The sequence below is a fragment of the Condylura cristata genome, unplaced genomic scaffold (genome assembly GCF_000260355.1).
Source record: "Condylura cristata isolate star-nosed mole 26May11 unplaced genomic scaffold, ConCri1.0 scaffold00009, whole genome shotgun sequence".
NCBI lineage: Eukaryota > Metazoa > Chordata > Mammalia > Eulipotyphla > Talpidae > Condylura > Condylura cristata.
Genome location: NW_004567110.1, coordinates 37,358,417 through 37,369,380, shown reverse-complemented (window position 1 = coordinate 37,369,380; position 10,964 = coordinate 37,358,417).

The window sequence follows — 10,964 nt, the reverse complement described above, 5'->3', positions numbered from 1 at the left end:
TAAGCTCTCCTGGCCTCATAAGAGGATAATGAGGCCCCATGAAGACCTCTTAACCACATGGGGTCATGAAGGGCAACAAGCTCATTGAGGTCACTCCCAATCACTTAAAGGTAATGAAGACGTCATTGGGTTCACACAGAGGGCACTTCTCATCATTGGGTTCATGAAGAGGTCATTGAAATCAGAATCCCCTCTCCCCATTCTGAGGGATATGATGAGTTGAGAGTGTTCACAAAGTGGTCACCTGTAATTATTTGGAGTCATGGGATCATGGAGAACTCTCTCCCACCACTTGTGTACATGATGAGATGACTTAGCTTAAAGGGATGCCATTCCTTGACAGTTATTATCATAGGAGCTAAATGAGCTCGTGGTGAGGACATATCTATCACTCTGTTTTGAAGTGTTCAGTGAGCTCACAAAGCCTTCTTTGTGGTCACTTGGACTCATGTTGTGGTCAATGACCTCATTAGAGAGGTTTCTCTTAATCTTTTGATTCATGAAGAGCGCAGTGAGTTCAAACACATGTCTGTGTTAATCAGTTAGCACCATAAAGAGTTCAGTTACATACTGCCTGGTTCCCTAGGTGTTATATCTCTGTGCTAGCACTGTGGCTTGTGTCTTTCCACAGGCATAGAGCATTCCTTCAGGGCTTGTTAGACCTCACCTGTATCTCCTGCTGCTCCCCTCAGTGATTTCAGCAGATCCTCCTGTTCTGCTTTCTACTCTGTGTCTAGGAATCATCTATCACCACTTGCTACCCCTCACACATCTTCCTTATAACCCAGTTCTACACCAAAATGAATAAATAAATGTATTTTTTAAAGGATTTTCAGTAAGCTTAGTGAAGAGGTCAATGTGTTCCTCCACCTGGTGCTCCTAACCACTTGGGTCTAGAATGGTTCCAAACCGAGACTAGCTGTGAACAAAGTGAGGAAGTACCAACTGATATTTTTTTGGTGTTTATTTTATTTGTGTAAAATTAGTTAACAAGAGATAAACACTCTTCACAACTTTGTAAGTGTATAAGTGTTTAATACATTGTTGACTAAAAATAATGTTGCATTACAAATCTTTAGCCTTTTAATCTTGCTTAACTGAAACTTTGTGTGAAGACTAGTAATTCCCTTTTTCACCATGTTCAAAGTCTGTTGCAACCACCACTCCACTATGATTCTATAAATGTCACTATTTTAGGGAGCTTGTGTGTGGAAGGATGCAGCATTTTTCTTTTGGCTACTGGCTTATTTCACTTAGCACAGTGTTGTTCATTATAGTTCACCTAGGTTACATTTTGAAGCATTTCCATCTTTTCTAAAACTAAAGAAATGTCAATGTATGCATATGCCTTCTTTTTTCCTTTCATGTGCTATTTGCATTGTTTTTGAGTGATGCTATAATAAATATAAATTTGCTAATATGTCCTGAATATCTTGTTTTAATTAGTTTGTGTAAGTACCCAAAAGTAGGATAAAAAATACTTTTTAAAAACAATCTCTAATGTTTTTCATACCATTTGTGCTAGTTTGCTTTCTCACTAACTGTTCAAGTGCTCCATTTCTGCACATCTTTACCAACACTTGTAAATTTTGGTTTTATTGAAGTTAGTTTTGTAGCCAACATATGATCTATTCTTGAGAATGTTACATAGCAACTTGTTAAGAATGAGTTGTCATGTCTTTGGGGACAGCTCTTCAATATGTTTATTCAGTGTAATCCATTGCTGCATTTCAAGCTATTTCCTCATTTACTTTCTGTCTGTATGAGCTATTCAAAATTAGTAAGCTGTGGAAACAACTGAAATGCCCAAAAATAGATGACTGGATCAAGAAGATGTGGTATATATACACAAAGGAGTATTACTCAGCTATCAAAATAGATAAACTCATGCCATTTGTAGCCACATTGGTGGAACTGGAAAATATCATACCCAGTAAATTAAGCCAGAAAGAAAAAGAAAAATATTGAATGGCTTCATTTATATGAGGAATATAGGGGAGCCAATAAGGGATCAGGAAACAAAAACAACCATAACAACAATAAACAACACAGTAATAATAATAAAGATAATAAATAAAACTAACAGACAGCCATAAATAAGAGATATTCTTTGAGGGAAAAGGAGGAAAAGGTTTCCAAACAGGGGAGAGAAGATACAAGGGACTATGGTGATGGTTCACTGGTGAACTTGGCACTGGGAATTTTACTGGGAATATACAATGATGTAAAAGTTATGAATAAAGAAATTATTTTAAAAAAAAGGAATAAAGAAGACAGCATCCCTAAATGTTGGCATTCTGAGTTACTAGTATAGTTACTTGTAGAGTTGTCAAGGTGAAGATCAGGTTTTCTATGAATCCAGCAGACAGATAAAGGAGAATTCTGGATGACTCATTGGCTTTTTTTCAGGCTTTTAATGATCCTCTACACCATTTGTATTGAGGCAACCAGGCACAGGGGAGGCAGGAGTGTTGCCCCCAGTGAACCTTCACTCTCTGAGCTCTCAGGTGTTCTCTTGTGATCTCTCCACTGGTCTCTACTGTACTCCATTGCTCAGTTCTCTGCTACCCCATCCTCTGTGACACTGCCCTTCTATGTTCAGCCTCCAGGTGTATGGGTATGCACCCACATACATACCCATACCACACTCCAGGTTCGGCCAGCAGGCAGGAGACCACAGCTGTGTACCACGATGCTAATGGAGGAGGGTGGAAAAACTGGTAACTTTCATTTACCCTATAACACTGAACATACATTCCTATATTCTCAGAATTCATTTATTTACCCACCATAATAGCTTCACTCTTCCCTTATGCTTTCTTTTCTAGAACTAGTTAGTATCTACCTCAACATAAAGAATGTACATACCCTCCCTGATTGACCTATGTTTTCTTTTTGCAGTTTATTAGTGCAGTTTTATGACGACTCCAACCCCCTTTCTTACTATTTGTTTAATAAATGTTTAGCAAATGTTACTTAAATGCTAGAATAATGGGAAATAAATCAAAATTACATACCTAATTGCATTTCCAGAAAATTTCACTAATGTTCTCAATATTGCACATATCTTCCTCTTATACTTGTTAGCTTTTCCTCTCAAAACAGCTGTTAAGAACTGTTCTTCACTCCTTGACTTGGAATTCTGCTGTGATTTTCTTTGGAAATAAAATGAATAAAATGAAATCTACTCAAAGTACAAAGTTTTGTACACTGCATCTCTCATTGTCATGACTTAAGGTTTTTTTTTATGATTGATTGAATTTCATTACAGACATCATATGATATGATGTTTTGTGTATTCTTTGAGTTTAAAGAAGCTTCTGGTTCCTATAGATTACTACTAAAGTTCTTGTCTTCCTTTATATATTAATTTCATATAGATTGCATTTACTGACTTACATGCAATTATTTGAGGAATTGTTTCCTTAAATACTAGATTTGGAAACAGAACAATAGAAAAATGTAATAGACTTTAGAGAAAATAGTATCATATTAAATTTCCATCTGACTCTGTTTTCATTGTATGGCTGCCAGTTTCTTTTGGAATAGCAGCACAATAGAAATATCTTTAAAACATAGATTCATGCCATGAATACTTTCACTTTCAAATCACATCCATTTAGTTATTTTTAAAGCAACCGCTGATTGATTCTAAGCTCTGTATGTTGGTATTGTTACGTGCAAAATGTATTATTAAAGTTTTCCTTTCTTCAAGTAATTTTTTTAAAACTTTTGATAGCTATTGTTCCAATTTTGTTGTGTATCCTCTACTAGTACTGGACAAAATATTTTCAACATCTCCTGAAGTAACAGAGTTTTTCTTCAATTAAACAAAAGTTTTACAAAGTTTTAAAAGCCACTCAAAATAATCTCGATTATGATTCATTTATAAGTTTAGGGATCCTAGAAATGGTGAAATTGATATTTTGCCCTAATGTCTCTAGAGGCTAACATTGAAATCCATTTTAAAATTTTGGTTAAATATCAAATTAAAATAAAAACTTACTCTATTCTTAAATGTACACTTTAGAAACTATAGACTGCTGTAAACCAGCTAGCTCAATAAAAGTAATACAAAAAATAAAAAAATGTATTATATAACTATATGTATTTCATTTTAATTATCAAGTGGTAGATAATTGGCAAATTTTAGATTCATTAAAATTTCTAAAATTGTGGGTGATTTCATATACATAATTAAAATTCCTGAAGGAATATAATTATTTTACAAAAAAATTAACAGCAGTGTCATAAAATGAAAGTAAATAATAAATCTTAAGAATTGACAAAAATGTAAGTGTGAAATGAAATGATGAGTGAATTTAAATAGGGATTACTTAGGGGTATAACAACTGATATACAACCAGTTTCAGTTGCCAAAGATAAGAAATATACTTTCTCATCAGCACAATCTAGGAAATGCAATCATTAGAAAATGTATGTAATACATGAAAATTGCATATTTTACTTGTAAGAACTAAACAACAAATGTGTTTAAATGCATCATCACACTCAACATAGAGTTGAATAAAGTTCAATTTAAAATGCATAGCAAAATGCAAAATACTACCAGTTTAGGAGATGATTTGAATGGTATTCAAAGAAAATATATAATAATGTATCAGGTGAATCGGTGAATTTAAATGAGGTTATCTGAGAGGGATTTTCCTTTATAATCAACAAGCAAATGGCATGCCAATTCCTAATGTCAACACAAATCATCCTGTGCTTGGATATTTATATTAAATTTGGTTTGAAATGTTTTTCTATATACTATGCCTGATCAGCTCTCTTTAAGGGAAACTTATGGGATTTTACATGTTTGATGATTATGATTTCTGTTTTGCTAAATAAGCTCCATATTACCTTATACTATCACCCGAGAGGAGAAATCAAGCATTATACAAAAATAAATGATGAAAAATATAAATAAATAAAATACATACATAAATAAAATTTATTCTCATTTAATTTTTCCCTATGAAATTTAGGCATTATTTAATCATATAAAACTGTTTTCTAAACTGGTCCCTCAGGAGAATAGTTTAGTCAGAATTCCAGACAAAATCTACCTGATTTGTCTGAGCTGGGACCTGGGAATCAGTTTATATTTATCAACATCTATTTATCAATCAATACATCAATAGGTTAACAGATATTCTATAAATATCCCAATGAATAATAACTAATAATTTTGTTCTTAGTCACCAACTTAACACTTTCCCTATCATTGTGAAAACTATTCACCTGGAGTGTAAGCCAGTGTCGTTCTTAAAAAATACTTTGATGTTAAAACATTGATTAAAGCATTGATGTTGCTCTCCACAACTCTGTCTGTCTTCTAATTCTAATAGTAGTATTATTAGTACTATTGATGATTTGGACCTCAAAGCCTGGGGAACTCTGGGGGCTCTTTTGTCTTGGCAAAGAAAGAATTCCACATTGAGGTTAGGTGGAGGTTAGGCAGCATAGCAAGATATTTATTGATAGATAGCAGGAAGAAAAGGAATGCTCTATGAGCAGAGAGGGGTCCTAAAAGGTTAGCCACTGAGGGACCAAAAAGGAGTTTATATAGGTATAGTGGGCAAGGAGCAGGGGATTGGAACTGTTGGGTGTCTGAGTCCTGAGTGGTTGGTGCCCAAGGGGTCTCCTAGGTGACTGAAGTATTGAGGCCCCTGAGTTTCCCATATTACCTGGCCTGTCATCCTGAGACCAGTTTCAGTCTTTCCTTTAGCACTATATTATTGTGTTGGTGTTCTGAACATCCCATTTTTCAGATTAATAAGTGAGTTTAGTGCAACTAGTACTGGGGGGTGAACCTTCTGGTTCCAGCCAACTATTACTTCTTCAGATTGATAAATGGACAAATTGATAAATGGGCTTGGGGCATCCTATGGATACTGACTACCTGTATCCATTTTCTAACTTCCTCATTCATTACTATTAGACTATTACTATTGCTATTGTACTATTACGAATTACAATAATGTCAACAAAGCAAATTATTTTCCATATCATATTGAGCTTCTAAGCTAATCCTCTAAAACATTAATATTTCAATTACTATTTTATGTCAAGAGACCTTAGTTAATACCATGTTATCTCTAGAATAAAATGATTTCAGATCTCTCAGCTTATAATAAATTTTTTTAATAATATAACTTTTTACTATTTTATTCTATATTTATGAAACGTCCTCTGCCACAAACAGATAATGAACACTATTTTCACCTTTACACTACTGACATTCTCATGCTAAAGATGTTGCTGATGCTGTCTAAATCCTTTCACTTTCATTTCCTTCTTCTCTCCCAAATACATACATTTACCAGAATGACTAGAATGGCTACCTACCATCTTAAATATTTATGTAGCTGTGTTTTTGATCCATTTCCCCAGAATATACAATATCCTAGAAGTCAACAACTAAAGAGTTAATATCCCACACTGCAGGGAGCTTTAGGACCATGTTCCATGGTCACAAAATGTAACCTGTAGTAACAGGTAGTTTCCTATGTCATTCCAGTTCCATGTATGACTATTTCCTCTGTGCTCCATCCAGGAATGTAGGCTATATCTTTGCTACAACCCAAAAGAGAGCAGTTTGACATGCACTACTTAATTTGTAGGTGTCCCTTTGTGATCTGACTATGACAACTTTGTTCATCAAACGTTCCCCAAACATGAACATGTTGGAGTCAAGCAGGCACAGTTGATGTTGGCACAGTTGATGTTGGCACAGTCTCTTGAATAGTGGTGACATTAGCCCTCTAAACAAATGCCTATGTATACATATACATTGCTTAATATTTTGAACGCAAATCCTGTGTTCACAACTAACTCAATCTAATAATGGTGATCTAACACCTTTCTAATGTTGTGACAAAATTCTCACAACATTCTTGTCTAGCAAGCCAGGCACCTAGTGTCCTTTATTTTATTACTTTTTCAAAGACATTTGGATAGCAAGCAGCCTGAACAGACTTTCTGTCAGAATTTCTCCTCTAGTGCAAAAAGTAGGCTACTTACTACCTTTATAAAGGATTCAGTTTTCTAAATTTCCAGGTCGCTGGACTACAAGAAAACTGCTGCATATACAGGGGTCATTTCATGCTCTGAAATTTGGGACTCAGAGGATCAACACCAGAAAATGTTAATTATCTGACTACAACTTTTTATGACTCACATATTCTACTAGCATTTGTAAAACTATGTCTTATTAATATGAAAGTCAGGAAAAATTTCTACAACTTTTAGGAACCCATCAAAGTTATCTTGATTTCTGCTGTTCAGCTCAGTGCCAACGGAAAAGTTTTTGTTTGTTGTTTACTCTCATTACTGTTTTTATTAATGTAGTTTTTATAAATAAAAACCTATTTAAAATGGCAGATGGAAAGAAACAAATGTTATTAGTATACTTAACATTAATTTTATACTTACTATGTGAACATTGAAGTAATATGAATTTAAAGGGCTTACTTTCTGGAGCTAAATCTGCAATGTCTGTTCTCAGACAATTTTTATCAAAAGTTGGTATGCATTTCAGAAACTAAATTTAGCATATCAAATTTTCAAACTTTACTTTTCACATCTCTTAAAAAAGGAAAGTTTTTGTTGAGATCATTTTCATTTGCATATCTCAACAAAACACATTTAGTGTATGTGGAGGGATCATTTTATAAATTGCTGTTCTGCGACTGTGTATGTATGTCTCTGTTTAATAAAAAAAATTACTCTTGGAGATAATTAAAAATGAATGCGAATTATGGCCTATGATTTAAAGGCTGACAGAGTCGTGAATAGAATTGCTCATAATACAGATGTTATAAGATCACTGTATGTACAATTGACTGTTCAAAAGCTGATAGCTTCAAAATCATTTAGTTTAATAAATAGAAACACTGTAATACCTAAGTGATAATGCTATTATGGAATAAAAACACATAAGAGGAGCTGAATTATTTTGAATTATATTCCTTATAAGTAATGTGACATAACATGTATTTACAGACACATGTGTGCATATTTACAGATACATATAATACAAACGGAAATGTAAATTTATAATTTTGAGATTAATCTATCTGACAATTTTATAAAAATAATAAACAAAAAAATTTATGTGTTATATTTGCTTCAAATATTCAGTGACACAATTTATTTAAGAACTGTGTGTGTTATATACATTTTCAATATCCTGGTGATATTATTATTGTGTCTAGAAAATATATGAACATTGAAATATTACAATTAATGTGTACTTTTGATATTAAAACATGTTTTCTCATTCATAGCACACTTGAATAATTTAAGTGTTTATGTTTCTATATGTGTTTATGATAATTTGTTTGAAATATGTGTACCTGTACTGGGGAGAGGATATGATCAGATCATATGAAGGAAGAGGTAGAGAAGGTTGCATTTTTAATAATAGAATAACTCCATGTGTTTGTTCAGCAACAATTTTGACTTTGTCATTTTTAACTCCAAATTACTGCTACAGGAATTTTTCCAACTGACATGAAAGCTTATGCCAGAATGATATTAAAATGGAAATGTGTTTAGCCAGAACACAATCCTACATTTTTAGAAGAAAATATTGTGTACATGTATTCATAGTCACAGTTTTCAAATTCTAAAGTACTCCTACATATCACATACACACACCCAAAATTAGTTGTCCTTTCCAATTTATTGTTGAGTAATCCTTTCAATTAAACTGAAATGTGATGAATTCACTGATGGAGAAGGAATTTTTAACAGATTTGCAAGTACCTAGGAATGAGAAATTGGATTATTTCCTTCTGGACTAGGTGGATGTTTCATCATTAAAATAATGAGAAGTGTGCCCTCCCTGGTGGCGCAGTGGGTTAGAGCACAGCACTAAGAAGCTTAAGCCACTTCCGCATGAGTTCAATCCCCACCTGCCCCCGGAGGAGATCCACATGGCAGACCTCTCCTGGCCTGCCAGCTGCTCCCCTCAGCAGTGTACTTCGTCGATCTGCCTGTTCTGCTCCCCCCTCTGTCTCTGGTGAATCCTCTCACCCTCCACATCTCTGGCCTGTACCCTAGTTCTGTATGAATAAATAAATAAATCTTTTAAAAAAATTATATAAAAGAAAATAATGAGAAGTGACACTCCCTGGTGGCTCAATGGGTTAGGATGCAGCACTGCAAGACAGAGGCAGGCACTTCAGTGTGTGTTTGATCCCCGCCCCAGAGGTGACCCACATGGTGCAGCAGACCTCTCCTGTCTCACCTACTGCTCCCCTCAGCAGTGTACGTCTCCCTGCTCTGCTTCTTACCACCCCTACACCTCTGGCCTGTACCCGAGTTCTTTATGAATAAATTAATAAATTTTTAAATTTTTTTTTTAAAAAACGAGTTTTTTTCTGTTACATGAGCAGTCTTACCCAAATATCAGAAGATTATCTTCTAAGTAACCCATCAAGTTTTACTTCAGTTATTGAATTTCAAGAAGATTACTAAATCTCAATTTTGTGATACTTCTTCAGTGAAATTATCCATGGAAAGAATATGTTGGTCAACCCAAAACAGTATCTTACCTTTGCAGAGATGACTGTTTCTTTGTTCTACAAACATCATGACACAGAAATTGCGACATACTCTTTGAGTTCTTTGGAATCCATGAGCCATGCAAATCTGTAAATATTTAATATAGAGTAGATTTTAAAATAATTTGTCTCAATTTTCATTATTAGTAATTTCAGTTTGACAATTATTTTTCAAAAAGTGAATAGTGAAAACTCAATATACAATGTATATGCATATACACAACATGACAATTATGCCATTTCTTGAAATATATTTCTCAGTCATTTTCTCCATATATGCAATTATGACAGTAAAATTAGTCTGGTTTTTTTTTTTCTCTTCTGTTTTGTCAAGCACAAGATTTTAACTTTTCCATTAACTTTTATGTGATTATCTTATCAAGACTATTCAGTAAAGATTTGTTTTCAGCATATCTAAAATGTGTTTTTCTAGTATTTTTGTCATTGGTAACAGTTAATTTCATGGATTATAACAGTTTAAATGTGTGCATATATAATTTAAAATACATATAGTGCTCTATACTATGTTACCAATTTTTTCATATGTACATTTTATAATCTGTGGCTTGACTCCTAGTAGACAAGGGCTAAATTTTATAAAGTTTTATTGTTAATACCCAGATAACTATAAAAGTTAATAAATAAATAAGCACTACCCAGCTGACAATAAGTTTACTGGGTCTACCATCCACTTTGTTTCTTTTATCCCCATTTTTGAAAGCAGTGCAGTTTCAAACACAGACATGGGCCTGAATCCAGGAGAAATGCTCTAGTTTTGACACAAGGAACAGAGTAGGAAATTTCTAGAATTTTACCCTAGTTCTGTATGCATAATAAATAAATCTTAGGAAAAAAAATTCAAAAACTCCTCTTCCCCTCTTCTTCACTGTCAGGCACATTAATGGGGAGGTGGCAGAATGTTAACATGGGTCCTCAGAATTCCAATAGTCCAAATTCTAAGTCTCCTAATATTCACAGTTTGCTTTCACTTTAGATATATGGAAATGAAGAGTTGAAAATTTCAGTTCACCAAAGACAATGGGTGACTATTTAGGAATTTTGATTTACATCCTCTTTTTGAAATGGTAAGTTTAGTTTTCCCTTATTTTGTTTTGCATGAAATGTGGTTTCTATTATTTTTTTGTACAGTTTTAAGTTGATATTTTTATTGTCTTACATCTCCACTCTTTTTAGGGAGAAAAGTGAGAGGATTAATAAATCTCTATTACTTCTTTGTTAAAGAAATAAGAAAAAATGTTCCTCCTTTGAAAAGTGTGGGGCTATGGAATAAAAGCATAAAGGCTGGCCCTCCCTGGTGGTGCAGCGGGTTAAAGCACAGCACTAAGAAGCTAAAGCCACTCCTGCATGAGTTCGATCTCCGCCTGCCCC